This window comes from Empidonax traillii, unplaced genomic scaffold (genome assembly GCF_003031625.1).
Source record: "Empidonax traillii isolate 1590-97213 ecotype Southwest subspecies unplaced genomic scaffold, ASM303162v1 scaffold680:size346369, whole genome shotgun sequence".
Taxonomy (NCBI): domain Eukaryota; kingdom Metazoa; phylum Chordata; class Aves; order Passeriformes; family Tyrannidae; genus Empidonax; species Empidonax traillii.
Window position 1 is genome coordinate 134474 of NW_020955873.1, and position 20102 is coordinate 154575.

The window sequence follows — 20102 nt, forward strand, 5'->3', positions numbered from 1 at the left end:
GGAAATTATAAACCACAAGGTAATATAGAGGGCCCTTTCAGCGCTGCTGGCACCCAGGCTTTCTTTTCTCTGTCCTTCATGATTTCAGGCATGTAGAGGGAGGAGATAAATCAGAGATACCAGATATGTGAGGATCCACATATTCTCCCGTTCTGCCAGAAAACAAAGAGCAGAAGAATTTCAAATCCTGCAGCCAGGAAGCAAATGTCCCCACTGTGCACTGTGGAGCTCATATCCATGCATGCACACTCTGCTGGATATGCTGGGCCACATTTGGCCGAGGCTTTGGAGTCGAGCCTGGCCAGCAGGAACACCTGCTGCCACAGGGAGACTCCTGGCCTGCCCTCCTCTCCTGTAGCACTGCAAGCTTTGGCTCAAGGCACATGCTTTTGGGAGCCAGGACCTGTCCTTCACTTCACACCAGCCTTGACACTTATGCTGATGGACGTCCTGCTTCCCAGGATTCACAGCCAGATCCACAGTGCATGCCCAGCACTGTCACCAAGCACCTGCTTCATCCCTGAAACTACATCTATGCACCCAGAGGGAAGCATAGCCCAGCAGGCTGTTTCTGTTCACCATAAACCCCTTGGATTTAGTGGTTTAAAGCCACCCTGAATTAGGCTCCCCAGGGGTTAAGTCAAAACACATGTAGGGCTGAGGGATCTTCCCCTCACCTGATGGTTTTGTCACAGCCAGCAACACCTGACAGGTGCCAGCTCTCCTCGGTGCAGGAGCTGCAAAGGCTGATCTGCCCTGGGATGGACTCCTGAGGGCACAGAGAAAACTGTAAATGGCCAGGGGGCTTGGCTCTCCCCCTCCCAGATCTGGACAGCCAGGGCTTGCCTGAACCCCAGTCCAGAGAGCTTCCACAGGTTGCCCACAGAGTCCAACTCCACCACACTTTCCCACACCACTCTGCTGCCCTTTCTGCCACAGAGGTACGCTCCCTACTAATCCCTTTATAATTTCTCCAATTAACACAACATTCTGCTTTTGCAGAGGGAAATCCTTCCCGTGTGCCTAACTGAGCTATGCACCATAATTTTCTATTCATTTGGGAATCCTGCATGCTGCTGCAGCTGGTACTACAATGAGCTGTGCTAAGGACTGGCAGGGAGCACACCGTAGCATCTAAAGTAGAATTTCCTCTATAACCAGCTTAGGGAGCATTAAGAGCACATTAAATAGCAATCTGGGCATGGCTAAGGATCAGCCAGTGCTGATCCACATCTGAACACCTCACAGTGCCAGACTCCCCAGCAGCAGCGAGCTGCAGAGCCAAAGTGCATCGACCTGAAGGGGTGTGTTCCCAGCTGCAGCCAGCCTGGGCTCCTTGCACCCTGGGGCTGTAAGCATGAAGTTCTCTAGACTTAAAACTTCATGAAAAACTTGGCCCCAAGCTTATCTGAGAGCAGACCTATGTCTGATAATGGTGTCTCTGTGCAAGAGCCACGGTTTCTGCACCCTTGCCCAGCTCTGACCAATGTTGAATGCAGGGACAAGAGGTGGCAGATGGACGGAGAGAGAAGCACCTCAACTAGCTGTGTGTTATTTAGTGACAATAATTCAAAGGAGAGAGGGAGCAGGATGGGTCCCTTACATCCAGAACAAGACATGGCACTAAAGAAGCACCATATCCTCCATGCTGTGCCTCCACAGCACTGTTCAAGCAGGACTGAGCAAAGCAGAGCCACAGCTGAGGCACTGGGACACCTGAAGAATCGCCCCTCCCTTGTTGTGCAACATCTGTGTGATTTGCATAACAGCAAACCATTGCCCAACAATCATATCAAGGCTGCTTACAGTCATTCTTTATACACATACACCAAACCATGTCAGTATTGGCCAGTATTTATTAGATCTCAGCCATCCATCTGCCTGCCTACATCTCTGCAACACTTGTGCTGAAGTTAACCAGAAGGCTGGGTTTCACATGACAAGTCAAGAAACTGGTTATTTCTCAATTCCTTCCCTCCTGGTGCTTCAAATTCCTCATTTCAAGGACTTTACCCCTCTCTGGTTTGATACAGGATGTTCAAGCTGTTCACAGCATAGACAAATGGCCAATAGAGATGCCAATATCTTCTCACCAAAAATAAAACTGACCAACGTTGTTTTAGACTCTGGTGATGAGGAATAACCTCATGCTCCAAGGATGCACGTGACTCCAGCAGGGTACCTGATTTATCATGAGAGCAAACCCCAGACTTTGCCCTCTTTTCATTTCCAGGTCAGGATGTCCCCAGGACTAATTATTTTGCATTAAGAAAGAAACCTTACAGCAAGAAAAAGCAACTGAAACAAGATGCTCTTCAGATCCCAGGGAAAGCCTCTCAAGAAGGCAGAATTACCCCAGGGGTCGGCTCAGGCACCTGAAGCACAGACACCCCCTCCAGAGCCCTGGTGTGCAAGCCCTTAGGTTAATTCCCTGTGAGAAGCCACATGATGACCTCTTCTAAACTTCAGTAGCAAATCTCCACCCCAGCCCAAGTGGGGCAGTGATGGCACATGACATTTATATTTTAGTGCAGCACTGGGCCTCATGGAGCTAGAACTTCCCTACAGAACCACAGATAGAAAAGGCACACCAGAGTCTGGAGAGGTGGGGATGCTGAATGGGAAGATGATTTATGCCAACATACCAGCCTACGCTTTAAACCTCAGTCTGGGGTGCTCTGGTGCCCTGGCAGGAGGTCCCTTTCCTGCCCAGTGCCCTCTGCAGAGCCAGTTTGCTGGCACCCATCTGAGTACAAGTCATCCAGGCACAACCCTCACTGTGAGAGGAGGGACACAGGCTTTACAGCAGAGCTTTCTTCAGGCAGGTTGATAGATGTCCAGGAAATAAAACCCAGCGAGAGCTTCGCTCTGGGTGGCACCCACCAGAGATAATTGCTGCTGGATACTTGCCTGGGGCTAGGGAGAAGTTCCTACATCAGCACAGTGGAGCTTCTCCCCAGGTACCCCCTGCTCCTTCCCATCTTCCTCTTCCAAACTGCACCAGGGGAAATTCAGACATGTGCTGTGATTGTTTGCAAGAGTGTCCAGCGGCACGGGGTGAGGTGGGTTAAATCACAGTGCCAGCAGCAGGAGCCCACTGCCTGAAGGAGCAGTCCCAAGCACAACCCTACTCCCCCTCCCTGTGGCTGCTGCCTTTTCCCGCTCCCCCCAGACGAGTTCTGGTTTGTCCTGAGGTTTGCTTGCTCGCCTTGTTTATATGAACGATAATTTTGGATGTGGTAATGGCAGAACTGTAGCAACATGCCTCCCTCCCACCCCCCATTCTCCACCAGCGGTGTGGGGCACAAAGCTGCACGCTGCTGCAGCCCAGCCGTTTTGGGTGCTGGGAAGGACCAAGCTCCTCATCACCCACCTCCCAGCCTCCTGCTTGCTTCCTTTCATAATCCCAGGCTCCACCAGCAGACTGCAGACCCCATCCTGGCCACCACTGTGGCATGTCCTTGGAAAGCCTACCCACAGGCTGCCCATGCTCTCATCGCCCTTGCTGCGGCAACAGGGGTTGAACCAGCTCTGGGTTTCACCTGATCTATTCCATATGGCCGTGCCGCACACAGATCCTCCCAGAACAGCACTTATGGCCATGTTTACAGTCAGCAGTTTGCAGGAAATTCCCTCCCCACACCTGTCAGTGTCAGGTTTATCATTCAACTTTCAGGGGCTGCGATTTTATTCTCAATTGCCGTGCCAGAAACGCATGAGCTGCAGGTCTCTCGCCTTGCCCCAGAGATGTGTATCTGAGATTTATCCCCTGCAGTTACTGATCGTGTGAATTACCACAGCACCTCGCAGCCCTTGTCCCGGGATGCCTCAGTGCCAGCTGAGGTGCACGTGCATGTGTCTGCCAGTGGTAATGGCACGAAGAAGGTGCCTGAAGGATGGTGACACCCCCAGGGTGAGGTTGGGAGCCCTCTTCCCAAGCCCAGGAGGGAACAAACAATTGCTTGGTATCAAATAAGGGTTGTTTGGATGGGTGGGATAAGCCATGACGCACCTCAAGAATGAAGGCAACAAGCAGAGTCTGACGTGAGGCGGGGTGGGGACATACAGGCAAATGTATCAATTCTGTCCTTCAGGAACCGTTTCCAGATCAGACACAGCTTTGCTGTTGCCCAGATCACTTCTGGGGCAGACTGAATGGAGCCAGCAGCAAGGCTCAGCAATCCTGACCAATATTCTCACTAGAAAATTCAAGTCAGACTCACAACCCGGCACAGAGCAGCTCCACGTGGGCAAACCCATAGGTGGGCTGACTTTGGTCCCTGACACCTGGTCCATGGTCCTGCCCTTCCTCTGAGGACAGGAGGCTGTTCAGTGACCGGCCATAAGGCTGCTCTGACCTCATAGGGACATATTTTTGCAAATCCCATCTAAACAGATGCTCACCAGACTTACCCATCACATCAGCATTTTGGGGAGCCCAAAACAGATTTACCCTCAACTCCCAGCTCCCATCTGCCCAGACCTGATACTCAGAAAGGATTTTGCTCCAAGTGAGTAATGCTCAGCCTGCTACAGAGTGTACCAAAAACAGACAGGTCAAAGAGGGAGACTCACCAAGTAGCTTTCCTTTACAACTGGTGTCATTGCCACGACTTGTATTTATTCTTAAATTAGATGTTCTTAACTGCTCTGGGCCAGTGCACAGCAAATGCAGACCACAGCAAACGAAACAGCACAACAGAAAGAGCACAATGAGAGCTTCTCCATCCACTCACAATGCCACCCACTGCCTATGGGAGATGACAGCTGGGCAGGCAGGATGGCCCTGTACCAGCTTCCCCACTTGGAAAATCCCCAGCCTCCAGCTCCAGCGAGCGGCTGTGGGAATTGGCAGGGAGGTCAGCCCAGCGTCAGCTCAGCCCATGACAAAGAGGACGTCCCCTGTGTGGTGGCCGTGTCCCAGCTTGCCTGAAGCATCAGCAGAGAACAAGCAACCGGGCTGGAGACAAGCTGCAGCCCATGGAGTCAGCACAGGGCAGGCTTGGCTGCTCTCTGCTCCAGCAGGGACACTGCTGGAGTGTCCTCCAAGCCTGTTCAAGAGCAGCCAAGTGCTCCATCTCCATCTCCAGTCAAGAAGACTTGAGTCTTTTTTCCTCTGCAACCCAAAAGCCGAGCGTTGCGTTGCAAAGTGGCCCCAGTCCCAGGTGCAGGAGGAAGGTTCCCCCTGCCAGTGAATCTCCAGCCACGTTCCCCTTCTCCTCTCCTCCCATTCCCCTTCCTGCTCGCAGCAGGCAGGGCTGGGTAAGCCACTCCTGGGTGATTCACTCCCCAGCAGGCAGAAATGCTTTCTTGGATACACACAGCTGGGCACAGGGCAGAGGCGCGAGCCCTCTGATCTGAGCTGAATCACTGCGCCCCGAGTGAGCTCCTGCATGCAGGGACAGGGCTCCCACCGAGGTCGCGGCAAGGTGAGTGTTGCAACAGTACAGCGTGTGACTCACCGGCAGAGAAGAATGCCATTTGGGGCAGGAATTGGGAACGGAGGTGGAGAGCAACCCGCCGGGGCACAAACCGGGGGTGTAAGTCACAGAAACACCCAGGTCTGTGCCGGGGCGACGAGGAGAGGAGAGGAAAGTGGTTCAGAGCAGTGAGAAGGCTGAGGGAAAGGTGTCAGGTGAGCAAGTCTGTCCAGGGAGCCCCGGGCTCCTCATCATGCTGATGGGGCTGCTGCATCCCAGCCCTGTCCGAGCTCAAGTGGAAAAGATCCTCATCCAGCCACAGTGCTGGGAGTTTTTCCTTTATTTTCAGGACAGGATCCACCCACAGATGCCTCCACGTGAACGGGATGGTCACCCAAGTTTTGGGCTGGATAATGCCGGGTGTATCTTGCTGAACTCCACTGCAGAGTCGGACTCCCATGCCAGCCAGTGGCACTGCCAGGCTCTGAGAAAACCACCCCATGGCACTTTGTTCCTATCCTACATTCCTAATCCTACACTCCCCAGCAGTAAGCCAATGTCCCCAGCACCCAGATGGCTCCACGGGCACTGCTTTGGGTAATTCCAGTGGCATGCCTTGCACTCGCCCTACAGGGTAACACACTTTTTCCCACACCTATGTTTTCTAGCTTGTTCCTCAAGGCAAGGCAGCCTTGATCAGCGTTTCCATGTTGTGTTGCAACAAGACACAAATCCCTTCGAGTCAACTGTCCCAACAGTTTTGCCAGGGGCAGCAGGAAAATGGGCAGAGATTCCAGGTAAGGTAGCAAGGCTTTCCTAATTCCTGCTAGGAAATGTGTGTCCTTATTCCAGGGCACAGCCTGGTCCCTGCTTCCGAGGGGAAGGTGTTGGCTGGGAGCTAAAATGACAAGTCATGATGGAAAGCTGGCAGGGCGTCCTCCTGCACCCCTCCGAGCCAGCTGGATTTTCCCCCGGGAGACTGCAGAGGAAGGGGAACAGGGTGCCATGAATCACCCACACTGAGGATAGCAGAGGGGGTTCCCCTGTCTCCCTCTAGTGACTGCAGTCCTCCAAAGAGTTCAGGTTAATTATGCTGGATCATTAGCTCAAGCTGCAGCTCCTGTGGTTCATGAAGCCCTGGGACTTATTGTTCCACAGGGCAGAGCCCACAGCATTCCCTGAGCCGTGTCCCCAGAGTGGTGGCAGTGCTTATGTATAAGAAAACAGCATCGTCAGAGCAGGGGTACAGAGCCAGAGCCCTGTTGTGCAAGATGCTGTTCAAATGGAGAACAACAAAAAAGTAATATCTATCTGTATAAATAAACCAGGCACATCTCCATTGGGAATTTCTTAAAAAAAAAAAAAAAATCATCACCCTTTGGGATGCAAAGCAGCTAGGCCTGGAGAGCAGCTAAGAATCGTTATTAAATAAATTAATTAGTTCAGCAGAGCCCGCCAGGTACTGAACACTTTCCACTTCCAAGCAGGTAAATGAGTCCGTGGGAACAGAGGCTGCTCCACGCCTGCCAGGCAGCACAACTTGCATTTTAATGGCAATGCAATTTCTGCAGCTCTGCCCCTGGAAGCGGCGCACTGGGGTGCTGTGTGTCCCCCCAGGAGGGACCAAAGAGACCCCCGATGCCAGGGACCACAGCTACCTCTCTGTGGGCCCCCCCCGCAGGAGAAGGGTTTTGTGGCAAAGGGATGTCTGTGCTTGGCACAGCCTGGAGCTTTCCCTGCTGGGAAGCAGCAGGTCTGGAGCCAGGCTGGTCGGGTGGCACTGAGCAAGGCTGGCAGGGCGAGCTGTGCCCCACGTGCAGGGCTGAGCATCGCCTTGGAGGGCACAGCCCCACGCTTTGCATCACCAGCTGCTGCTGTAGGCAGGCAGGATGCCTTTGATCCCCTCCCCAGCCCTATCTCGCCGCCTTTAAACTCCAACTTTCCTCACCCTGGGGTCTGGCAGGAGCAGGCTGAGCAGAGACTCCTCTGCCATCCTAATTGCAGCCGACACTGGCAGGCACGAGCTGGGCAGGGCAGGTGCAGGGCAGGTGACAGGAGCAGTGCTGCCCTCCCTGCTACCTGTAGGTGTGAGCTTGGCTTTGATCCAGATCAGCAGGAGGTGACCCAGGGCCAGGCTGTGGATCAGAGCATGCTGAGAAGAGGCAAAGGAAAACATGAGCTGAGGAGGGAAGGTGGAGGTGGTAAGATGGGACTCTCCTTCCCTCCATCCAACCTCCAGGGCAGGTCCAGCTGCAATGACCTTTCCCGCCTCTCCCACTCCAGGTGTTACGCATCAAAAGGCATCCAAATCCCTGACCTACATCAGCTTTGCTAAAACTCTGAGAATTTCAGGGATACTGAAGAAAACCCACTGAAACACACCAGCAGTGCTCCAGCCTCTTTTTCCAAAGCAATCCCTCATCAGGGAAGTGGGGAGGTAGATCTCTGTTGTAAGAGGAAGTTCACAATTACAGCACAAGTCGTTACTGGAAAATAAAATTCCCTGGCATGTTGCAAATAAAACCTGAATTCCCCAGTCTGGGGTACAAGACAGCCCACAGCCTTCATTCCAGGGCCCATTTGTGAAAGACAAAATGAGATGATATTTGTGATGGCGGAGACAGATAAAAGCTGGTAGGGGAAAAACTCCAGGAGGGCATTTCAAACAATTAATATTACATCCAAAACAGCACAAGATTCCCTTGCAAAAAGAAGTCCCCAGTGAACATGCGCTGCTGAAACCCCCTGAAATTATATCTCTGTGCACACACCCACCTGTAATCTGAGCAGCACCATTGCAAACAGCTCCAGAGAGCGGGATCATGTCGTCTCTTCCTCTCCTTGGGGGAAACAGAATTACTCAGTCACTGAGAACCTCTGAACAGCCCTTATTTTTCACCGTGGGTGAGGGCAGCCATTCTGCAGACAACAGATGTGGGCAGGACATACCAGGGCATCCAACTGCTGCAGCACACCAGGGTCAGGGTCTCTGTCTTGGTTCCAGCTCTGGGGTACCAAGAGTGACCCACAAACAAGCAGTCAGTGCTCTTCCCCGCCAGCAATGGATGGCCATTGAGGCTGATTCCTTATTGGACCCTCATCCCCACCCCAGATCAACCATCAGCATTCCCCATGGGGGCTTGTCCTAAGAGCAGAGCACAACCCAACCCTCCAAGAGCTCCTGCCCATACCGATATGCCTGTACAGATGTGCCCATACAAACACACCACCTGCCCATTCCTCCCAGCCTTCTCCAGAGCTGCAACAAGCCCCAGGAGCTCCCCAAGAGGCTGCAGAAGCACCTCTTTTCACCCCACAGCTGAGCAATCCACAGATTTGCCGTGACTTGGGTAGGATTAGGCAGACCTGCTGCCAGGCTGAGTGGCCCAGGGAGGACAGATTATTCCCGCCAGGAGCCAAGACTCTGAAAAGGACATTGTTTCATGGATGATTTGCTGTTTCCCCCTCATACACATACACAAATCTGTAGCTCCAATCTGGCTTTTTCGCAAGGCACCTGCCACCACCTGCGGTCAGCGACAAGATCGGAGAGGGATAACCCTGGGGAGAAAGCAGAGAAAGCTGGGCTGATCAGCTGAACCTGTGATGTTCTGCAGAGGGGCTGAGCCCAGCCAACTGCTCCAGGTGTTGCACACTGATCTGAGGGCACCCCAGAGCGGAAGATGCTCCGCTCCCCTTTCAGGTCATACCCTGGCTTCCATCCCAACAGCTCCCGCTGTACCCGGGGGCCATGTGTTCCCAGTCCTTGCTGGAGGGAACAGGTTGCAATACCTCACTCCCCCTCCCCAGCCCATCTTGGCTCGGGGCACACTGGCAGCTGGGAAGAGGCAGTGTTGGAACGGTGACCTCAGGTCCTGCAGGAGCTTGATTTGGGAAGGCAATGCACACTGTCCTGGCCTCCTCATGCAACCAAACCCTTTGCTGAGCCGTGAGTGTCAGGGCAGAAGGCAAACTTCACCTTCTCAGTGGATAAAATGCTCGAGAAGGGAGGATCTGTATTTAGGGGCTCTACAAAAGCAAGCGCACACAGTCCCTGTTTAGTTGTTTAGCCACCAGCTTTCTCCAGGAGAAGGTAGTAGCTCAAAGGTGGTTTCACAGACATGCTCTGGCTGCAGAGCTCCATTATTTCTCTTTGCTCGGTGAGATCCCCCACACCCCTTGCCTGTGGCAGCACTTCACTCCTCAGCACAGCTAATCCCACCAATGTTGGACTTACCCTTATCATTCTTCTGCTCCAAAACCAGCACTCCAGCTTGGCTTTGGTCACACCAAAGTGCTCTCAGAGAAGTGATGGGCAATCTCCTCTCCTGCTCTTAACCTTAACCTTAACCTCCAGCCAGCCACTCCCCTCCCCTTGATGGGGTCTATCAGCAACCTCCCCAGCTGCACCTTTCCCCCATACTCTTTCTCTGCCAGCACAACTCCCGCGTGAAGGTGATGCAGGCAGACCCACATCAGCATGGCATACACCAACACGACCTCTAAACTTTGGGAACTCAAATAAAAATGGGCCTGAGAAATAAACCAGCCTCCCAGGTTTTCTTTTAAAGCTCAATGCAAATGAATCCAGAGGACATTTTGCAAAAAATCAACATTGCCTCCTGCTGCAGCATTTCAACTTGGTTATTTAAAAAAAAAAAAAAAAAAAAAAAAGAGAGAGAGAGAGAGAAAGAAACTCCTGGATTATGGGATGGCTTGGCACCAGGCATGGTTCACGGGTCAGATGTGCAGCCTAGTAAAGAGGTTGAAGAGTGTACTGAGGTCTCTGCAAAGCCTCCTGCAAAGGACTCCCACTGAGAGGATTTGTACCTGCTGAGCAAGGAAGAGCCCCTGGGGCTGTGCCCCTGAGACCCATCGGTCCCCATGGCCAGGGTTGCTCAAGCTCCTGGGCACCAGGGTTCACCTGCTCTGCTGGGAACAGAGCAGGAGCGCCGGGCGCAGCAGTCACGTTCGTGCCCTGGCTCCCTCCAAAACACTCACGGATGGTTTGGAGCACGATGCCAGAACCACCCATCATCATACTTCACTTTTTTTCCTTTAGTCTTTGCCTTAATCCTTTAATGAATTAAGTGGAGCAATTAAGCAGGATTTTTATTTCTTTTTAAAGCGAACGCGCGTGAAAATGGAGATGGGTATTTTTGCTTTTAATATGATAATTAATGCAAAGCCCCTCAGCTTTAGGGATTCTCCACACCTCCCACCCAGCCCTTTTTCTGTTTATCTTTCTGGCAGACTGCCTCTCATATTTATTCTAACGAAGGTTGCCCCTTCCTCTTGCTCATGCTATGCCTGAACTGCGCAGATGAGGGGGAGGAGGGAAGGGTGGAGACTCAGAGCTCCTCCAGGGCAAAAGCCCCAACCCAACAAGGGTGGTGGAGAGCCCAGCAATAGCAGAAAATGACAAAACCCTCCTTTCTGGGGACACTCAGAGGACACCATCACCCTGGGGCTGAGTCAGCATCATGAGCAAAGCCCTGGCACCTCTCAGGGCCTGGTGTTACAGGCAAAGAAGAGGGTGCCTGCTGCCTTTCCCTTGCCATGCACGGCCTCACTGCACACGTCTTGCACAGGTTCCAGGTGCACCAGGGAAGCTGTGTTTAGAGGGAATGCAGAGGAGATGTTGTATTTGCTGTCCACCAGTGTGTCCAGACTTCACCTCAAGTGGTTGAGTTCTTATGCCCAGCACACTGGGGAAGGATCTGCTGGACAGGGTGCTGGGAAGCACCTTCACCAGCCATGGCAAAACAGAGGGTTAACCTCTGCAAAGGAGGTTGGACAGGCTCACATTCCAAGGCAGTCCTTCACTTGCCTGTATCTTCTGGCCCCACCAAACCTCCAGGTCCTCAGGTCCCTTCTCCTCTGCTCCTTCTCACCCACCTAGTCCCTGTTTGGCTTAAAATATTTGTAAGTATGGCTGAATAACTCCCTGCCTCAGTCTTTTCACCAATGAAAAGGAGGTTAATAGATCCCCCTGCCTTCCTGGGAGGATGCAGACATCTGGGGGATGTCATGGGTCCAGGTCAGCACCTCAGGGGCCCTGCCTCTCCCTCTCCTATCACAAGTTTTGTACCAAGAAGACTATTAGCCCAAAAGACATTCTTATTTCCCCATTCCAGAAATGATGGGAAGGAGCCTAGGACTGATAAAGATCAGAGCAGCACCAGTCAAAGGTAAACCTCTCAGCCTGCTTGGACAAAGTGTTTCAATGATGGGCAAAGCCTTACCTGTAGCTCCATGGGCTGTTACCAAATGTGGCTCACTTCAAAGCAGGCAGTAGGTCACCAGTGAATCTGAAAAACACTGTCCCAGTTACAATGGATACTCTCAGCAGTAGGATTTGCTGCTTGGGTTGGGAAAATGCCTCTGCAATCTGCATTTCTCTCATTTTTCGCCTCTTTTTTTTTAATTTTTTTTTTCAATTTCTTTTTAACTTCTTCCCTTTTTTTTCATCAAAACACATTTCCTGACACAAAAAGGTCTTGGTAAATGTTCTCTGACTCATTGAACTGCTCAAACAGATCTTCTGCCTCCACAGGAACTGGACCATCCTGTTTGCGGGTGCAACAGCCACCCTCAGCTGTGTGCCGAAGGCTGAGGAAAGCTGTTCCCATTGTGAAACACTCCCTGCCAGATGTGGGCAAGCCCTTCCCCACATCTGGAGAGCAGTCAGACATCTTGATTTTCTCTCTCAGTTGTTTGTTGCCTTGTCCCAGAGCAGGAAAAGCCTTGGAGATGAGGCTCTTTGCTCCTTTCTGCAGAGCAGCCCACCAGCTTTTTGCCTGTAGGACCACTGTTTTGTAAACCCAGAAGGAAGACAACACCTCCTAAAAAGTAGCTTCACTGCTGGGAGAGAAGTTTGTCTCCTCTCCCTTGCTACCCTGTGAGGTATCAGTGGGAGTTTTGACAGTGGATTTGTTCAGTAGTACAAATTCACAGTGATTTGGGCAGCTGGTACTGTGTCCCTTGGTGGCCACTGCCCTTTACAACATGCCTGAGACCAGCTTTTTTCTGTCCCAATACACAGAGTGCTGCAGAGATTGCAAAGCTTGTGGTGACCATGGCCAAACATAACAGTCAATAAAAGCTGATGACCCTTGCTTAGCTGTCCAGTCAGCCAGAGGAAACATTCCCCTTGGGCTGCTATACAAGATGCCTCAGAAATTAGGGAAATTGCTCCTACAACATCCCTGGGAAATCTCAGGGACACACCATCCATCAATATTTTGCAGTCTGAGACAATAGCAACATCTCCTGCTACACTGGTACAAGCCCAGACACTGTGCTCTGGCTTCCTGTAAACAAAAGCTGTTTAGCTCTAAATTTTTCTTTTGGCTCAGGCTTCCCTGGTTCAGTGAGGATGGTATCGAGATAATCATCACATGGATTGTATTCCTGGTACGAGGCTCCGTTGCACAATGGCGCCTCTTTATAATGCCCTTGGAGCAAGGAACTTCCAGGCTGGTTTCTCTGCCAGGCAAGACTGGACGTCAGGTCTCAGCACGAAGCCAAGGGAGAAGTGGTATATAGTGAGGATCTGAAAGGGGAGCAGGGAAATCTGGGACTGAGGGCTAACAGATTAACAGATAAACATTTACACACTGCAGTGCAAAGGAGAGTAGAGTACAAAGGACCTGGGCTGGAGTAGAACAGGACTTTTTTTCCCAAAGACAAAGCAGTAGAGGAGTGGTCTTTTCTAGGGAAAAAGAGTTTGTGGTCCAGGATTTTTCAGGCCAGACCAGAACAAACATAAGTTATTTCCACACTTGAAAATTAACCTGCACTTTGAAAGGGTTTCTGCTTGAGCCGGGCAAACCGGAGACCTCTGAGTGAAGCAAGAGCGCGGGCAGACCCTGCTCTGCCCGTGCCTGATCTCCCAGTGTCTGTGCAATCCCCAACACGCCATCCAGTGCACTGGACTAAAAGTTAAACATCCAGTCCAAGCTGGTTGTGTGGCATCAGTGAGGGGAGACAGTCATCTTCTGGGAATGCTTCATTCTCCCCAGACAGACACCTGAACTTATGGGGTTGTGATTTAACCTCTCATCCTTGCTCTACCCTTTAGACAAATTAACTCATTGTCCTCTTCCTCCATGTCCTAGTACTGACCCAACCTATTTCCGTGTTGTCTCCCCCACCACTCTTCACTGCCACCCCCACTATCCTTCTACACAAACACCAAGCTGAAGCTTAGTTTTGCAGCCAGGGCAATGGAGAGCCATGTCTTTGTTAATCCAGCCCATCAACAGCCCCAGTTCCTTCCTGAGAAACTGGGTCATGAGCAGGGACTTACTGGGTCCCTGCTCTGCCTGGAAGCCACCATGCCTTGCAGTGCATGTTGGGGAGAAGGGGGTCTAGTGCAGTAACCTCAGGTGGCCTGGCACATTCCCAGTGGATGATAGCATGACCCAGCAAAGTCCTGTGAAGAGGGCCAGCTCCTGCACTAATTAAGCTAGGAGGATTAATGAGTCTGTGATACAAGAGGCATCCTGGGAACGGTCAGTGATACTACACCAGAAACCTCCCGCCAGACCTGGAAGCGAGAGGCTGTTCCCTTGGCACGCTGGCAAGGACTTTGCCTCTTCGCCCACCACCCACTCAAGTCTGGTGGGCAGTTTTGCTTGAGATCATTTCCCCATGCCTTGCAGGGCCATGGTGACTCCACTCCCCACGCTGCCCTGCCGGCCACCCCGCGGAGAGCGCAGTCACACGCGGCTCTGGATTCAGTCACCACCAGCCCCGCCAGCGATGAGATCAGCCATCCGGAGCAGGACCATTGGCTCGGGATGAGCTAATGCCTGCTCTGCACACACGGATGAGGGGGAGGAGGAGGCACGCTGACTCGCTAGCTCATCCCATGACGAGAGCCGTGGCACAGCCCGTTGTCCTCCCAGGACAACGCACAGCTCCCAGCTCCCGGTGGGGCTCCGCTCGGCACAGACAATGGAATTGGGCCCATGGCACACCCCGGGACTCTGCCCACGGGTCTTCACTGCCTTCCCTGCAACACCGAACCTTCTTCCTGGGGCCTTGCACAGCATCTCGCCCCATCCCATCGGGGTCCCATCTGTCTGTAGAGCGATGACATCCCCTCCGCGGGCTGACATCCCAGCCTTCTGTTGCACTGAGCTTCTGACTCTGTCCTGGTGCCAGATGGCTTTGGAGGCAGATGACTTCATCTCTTTTAAAGGGGCAAGGGATCTGTCAGCAGTGCCCTGTAGGAATCAGCGTGCATCATCCTTGGTGAGAAGCCAATGAGGGGAGCATGCCACAGCAGTCGATATTACCCCATAAAGGGCCCAAAGAGACTTGGATTCCAGTCCAACACTTCCATCAATCTCGAGTACTTCACTCTTAGCTATCTGTTGTGTTTGATCTGTCCCACACAACAGCTTTGTGGAGTGGGGGACCTGACTCAGCATGAGCTCCATGGGCTAAGGGCAGGGACTACGCAGCATTCAGCCTCACAAAGATGACTTAAGGGGGCACTGAGTGAAGGAGAGACCAGAGGACCAGCACCAGCCTCTATTCCCAAAACTATGATGGGTGGCCTGGGTCAAATCTACTCATCAGTGGACTCCTGTTGGACCTCAGGCAAAGATAACCTGGAGGTGGTCTAAGGAAACCCCAGTTCAAATTTGTATTAGGTATAAAGGGTGAGTATCAGAGTGAGAATCAGGTTTGAGATTCCGGGGGTTTGATTACCACTGGGAGAGTCCACTGGAAAGGGAGAGATGGATCCACACTTGGATCTGCCCCTTGGGAGATTACAAGGAGATGACAGATGCAACCCAGATATCCCCCTTGAAACAGCACCCCCTTTGCTCCTCCATAGATAATGCCTGTAGGGTGGTTTGCAGCTCCACAGGAACAACCCTGACTCACTGGAGCAGCCCAGGGAGGGTTTCCATCAGCGCTGGTCAAGGAGGCTGCAGTACAGACACAGCACAGGGAGCTGATCCCTACACAGGGCTGGCTCCTCCCTGCCCCCAGCACACGCTCACGCTTGTTGGGGAAAACGCTGCCGCCGTTCCAGGCAGATAATCGCCCCTTCCCTTGCAAGTCCCTGCACGTTCCCATGCAAACATACCCACAGAGCACTTCAGTGCAGCAGATGCTGGGGCTGAAGGGCCAGACACACAGACCAGCTCTATTTTTTAGGGAAGGGGAAACCAAAGTTGTTTGTCCCCGAGGGAGGTAACTCACGGGTCCCAGCACACCCCTGAGCAGACATTTGCTGTAGATTTGGAGGTGGACTGACATAGCAAGTCATGCACCATGGGATAGCAATGCGAGCTGGGAATGCTTAGGAAGTGCCCACCAGGAGTCTGGCTGCCCACCCTCAACACAACAGCTGAAGCACTCCAGATCCTGGGTGGGCCAGCTCGCCCAAAGGGTGCCAGACCCTTAGGAGGGATGATCAAGGGGGTCACCCCATCAGGTCTGTTTCTGGAGAAACAATCCAGTGCCACATCTCAACAGCACTGCCCTGACCTCCAGGTCCATGGAGGCAACACCTGAGTGGGGCCGGTTACAAGTGCTGGGCAGGAAGGGCTCATGTTTAGGAGGATAAGCTGGAAGATGGGCCTGCAGGCATGTCTTCAGGAGGCAGGCAGGTCTGGTCCCCAGGGCAGCGAGGAGGTACACTCATTGTCAGGGAGGCCCCTATAAGTGTTTCTTATTGGCCCAGAGAGGCCCATGGTGATTTCCCTACCCCAGCCTGAACATGCAGCCTGACTGCAAAACTTTGTGTGCAGGTAACCCACAGCAGAACATCTTGGCTTTATCACATGGAGATCTTGGGTGGAACCAGGAAATAAAATCTCTCCCCTTGATTAGGGAGAAAAGAGCGCCTTTGCCAGCCAAGTGACGGAGCTCTGGCATTTCCTGCACCCTGGAAAAGGTCCCATTGCATCTGATGGTGTGAGATCCTGACAGCGGGACATGGTGGCATGAAATGTTGAAACCAGCTTGGGGAGCTTTTGTTGGCTTGTTTGACTGACTGCCTGAGCAGCGTGAAGAAGGACTGAGGGCAAAGCCAGGCACCATGCACGGCTCCATCTTCTTTCTTTCCTCCTGGCACAGTTCCCTAAGCCAGGCCAATCCTCTCTGCTTGCAACCACAGGTAATTCTGCAACCCACCCCTTTCTGAAGGAGCAGGAGTTGCTTGTTGGGATAAACACAACACTTTTTTTCCCAACCCAGCCTGACTTCAAGTTAAGCAGGAGAGCTAAGGAGGCAGAGCCAGACAGTTTTCACCAGTCCCAGGCTCTTGCCCACCACTGATAAAGAATTAACAGCTTCTCTGGACCTTTGGAGAAGTTCTTGTGGGCTTCTTGTCCTTTCTGGATCATTGGGAGAGTAACCAACCCAAATGGGTCCTAAGAGACCGCGTCTGCCTTTGCATGGAAGGCAAGACTCCATCTTAGTATCCTAGCTAGCTATTAATATGATATGAGGATAATATAATATGAGGACTTTAGGGTCTCTTCCCCACAGCTAGATTGTTGCTCACCCCATTGCCATGATTTAATTAGGAAAGGCAACACTTCTTATTATTAAACCATCTGGTACATTTGGTATTGTCTTGCCTTGATGAGCTCAGCACTAGCTGAGGGTTCACTCCTTGCTACACTGGATGAGACCAAGTCTCCATGTCCACTGTCTCCAGGAGTCCCCACTGCTCCAGATGCAGGCAAAAGGAACAAGGCACCTGGCCAGTTGTCAAAGGCTCCAAACGCAGGGAAATGCTGGTTCTTGCAGCAATCAGCTGATGCCCTGAAGCCAGAGGTTTGCTCACTTGTACCTTGGTATGTCTAAATATAATACAAGTATTGTTCTGAGCTCTGCGTCAGCCCCACTGAAATCCAGCCACCACTACCTGATTTTCTCACCCTCCACGGCTGCGAGACACGCAGCTGCATGAAGGAACTTTTCCTTTCTTTCCTCCTAAATGTGCCTCCCACTGCCATTAATGACTGATCCCCTGGCCTCCTCTCACGAGACATCTTAAAGAAGACCTGATGTGCAATATCACAGTACTATTATTACTTCTACTGTCATTTTTATATTCCTCAAAACTTCACTACAAGTCCCCCTATAAATCATCTGAATAAACCGGCTGGAAAAATGGACAAGCTGCACGTGTAAATCCAACTGGATTTTTGCCATCTTCCCATTCAATTCAAACTCTTTCTTGGCCTTGAAATCATTTTCCAAGTGGAGTTGGGGTGCTGTGAGCAGATCACCCAACATGAACACTTGTAGCACAAAAGCTAGAAGGGTTCCCAACCCAGCACTGTCCCGTGGTGACCCCAGGGAGATCATTCAGTCTCACCATGCTGTGCACATTGCCTCGCATTCCTGGGACAAACTTGTGCCCTAGATTTAATCTAAATTCCTGAGCAATTTTGATCCCATCAAAACTGCATTTTCTGGTGAATTTACCATATTACTCTCACTCCCCTCCACCAACAACCCTTAACAGTCCAATATATCGTGGGTCAACTTCTTTTTGGGTTTGCACCATGAAATCACATGGATTTTCCCATGGATTGGTGGTGTGTGATTTAATCTGATAGCATCTAGTTTGAGACAGGTTTCAGTTGAGGCTGTATGTGTGGCCAGAGGATCCATAGCCTGCTGCCCTGGGGGATTTGCTGGTGACCAGCAAGGTGGAGGTTTGTATAAACCACCCCTCCTCAAATGGGATGTTAATGGCTCTGTCTGTCTCCTCCTGCTCCTATGCTCGCTGGCGTCAATGTCCCCTGCGTGGAGCCTCTCAGGGAGCAGCTGGGCACCTTTGCAGTTTAAAGTTAAAATTGTCCAGTTTCCATATTCTTTACTTGGTTTTGTTTTCCTAAAAACACACAGAAAGCTTTCTGGTCATTTCCTCTGCAAAAATGCAATGGAGGCAGGGGAAACTTCACCTAAACCTGAACATTGATGTCCCACATTAAGACCCACCCCTACATTTGTTCAAACCTCATTGCAGTCCAAAGGGGGAATGTTAGTCTTTACTGGGGGTTGCGGTGGGAAGGAGGAGGGGACGGGGAAGGAGACTGAACAAACAGGACTGAAGCTACCCTCGTTGGGAACACTCACAGAAGGGTCCAGGTCTTTTCACTTTGTTCCAGCCCTGAAGAACACCCCCAGAGTCAGGATGCTGTTTCTGTACTAAGAAAAATCCCCCAAAGCTCCTGTGCGTTGTTTGGTCTCCCTATGCTGCCATCTCCCCTGGCTGCCTCCCTCTCTTTTCTCTGCCTCCTGCCATTTCAGGACAGAGACCACCTTTTCATCCTCTGCCTGTGCAGCGCTGAGCTCCCCGGGGCTTGTTGGCGGCAGCCGGGGTTTCTGGGGGCTCCCCCAACACAAACAACAACAACCACCTTCAAAGTGCCTCTCCTCACGCAGCTGCTCCGAGGGCAGATTCAGGTTTCCCCCACCCCCTTCTCCCCATCCCTCCTTACAACACCCACCTGGCAGCTAGTTAAAAAACAATCTTTGGGTTTTTCAGGTGTGTTGGAGGGAATTTGCCTGACATATTCCAGCCCCCCCTCCCCTCCTGCAGTTGAGATCCTGGATTTCATGGCAATACTAGTTAATCTAACAGTAAGGAGCTCTGCAATTATTTGGCTCTAAGGCTTGGGTCCTTGCCCAGCTCCGACAGACACACACACACACACAACTTCACTTCTGCAGCGAGGGAGCGGGCGATGCCTCTCCTCTTCCTCCACCTCCAGCCCGTCACGGAAGGGCTGGTTCTTCAGCGAGGCAGTTCCACCCCCTGCAACTTTCTCCCTCGCTGCTCCCGACCGGTGCTGCCGGAGTTTCAGCCGGGAAAGTCCCTTCTTGCAGGAATTCCTCGGAGCCCTCTCCTCTGATCTGCAAGCACCATGGACCCCCAGCAGCCAGCCATGTGCTGCTGCGGGAGAGGATTTTCGGCGGAGGGAGCAGAGAGGCAGTAAACCTCAGGAGAGCTCTCTCCTGTTGCAACAGGTAAGGCACGCTGCTCACCGGTGTGGGAAGTTGAAATGACTCAGGGAGCAGTCTGTGCAGCATGGATGGAGGGAGCCGTGGAGGATGCAGAGGTTTAGTCATGAAACTTCTTTTGCGCGTGAATAACTTTTTGCTGGAAACCGTCTTAACCTACAGAGAAGAGCTTTGGGATGTAGAGGGAGAGCCCTTCATCTCTGCCTTCCTTCTGGCAGCCCTAGCGTGGGAGGTTATGGAAGGAGTCTGGAAAAGCTTTATATGTGTTTGCACTGAGTTTGCATCTGGTGTTAGCTGGGAATCTTTAGCAGGCTGCAGCCAGTGCAAGCAGGTGGGCTCCAGGTATCAAAGGCAAAAGTGACGCTGCAGAGCAAGGCAGGTGTGGAGGGGCTGAACAGAGAAGCACTCCAGGTGTGTGAACGGGGCAGGATTTCTGCAGGGAGCAGGCTGGTGCTGGAAGAAATGGATGAGCTGGGGCAGGAGCAGCGATGGCGTCCCGCTGTAGGCTCAGCTGTTGGCCACGTACAGCCTCACTTGTCGGGGTGAGGCCGTACCGCTCCAAGCGCTGTCCCCGCGTTCCCCATGAAGCCGCTTCCACTGTCACCTGGAACTGGGCTGTGCCTTGGGGATCCCTGAGTGTAGTCACAGTGCTGGCGTTTCCCAGCCCCTGCT

General features: G+C 52.3%; 1 protein-coding gene and 1 long non-coding RNA gene across 2 annotated transcripts in view; one reads left to right on the plus strand and one right to left on the minus strand.

Annotated features, from left to right (window-relative positions):
• The window catches only part of LOC114065598, a 55213-nt gene that overhangs the window by 7718 nt on the left and 27393 nt on the right, over positions 1-20102 (minus strand). The window lies entirely within an intron of this gene.
• Positions 19257-20102, plus strand: part of FAT2 (FAT atypical cadherin 2) — a 54827-nt gene continuing 53981 nt past the window's right edge. The window contains exon 1 of the mRNA XM_027899636.1: positions 19257-19436. The gene's annotated coding sequence lies outside the window, so the exon portion shown is untranslated. The remainder of the gene's footprint in view (positions 19437-20102) is intronic.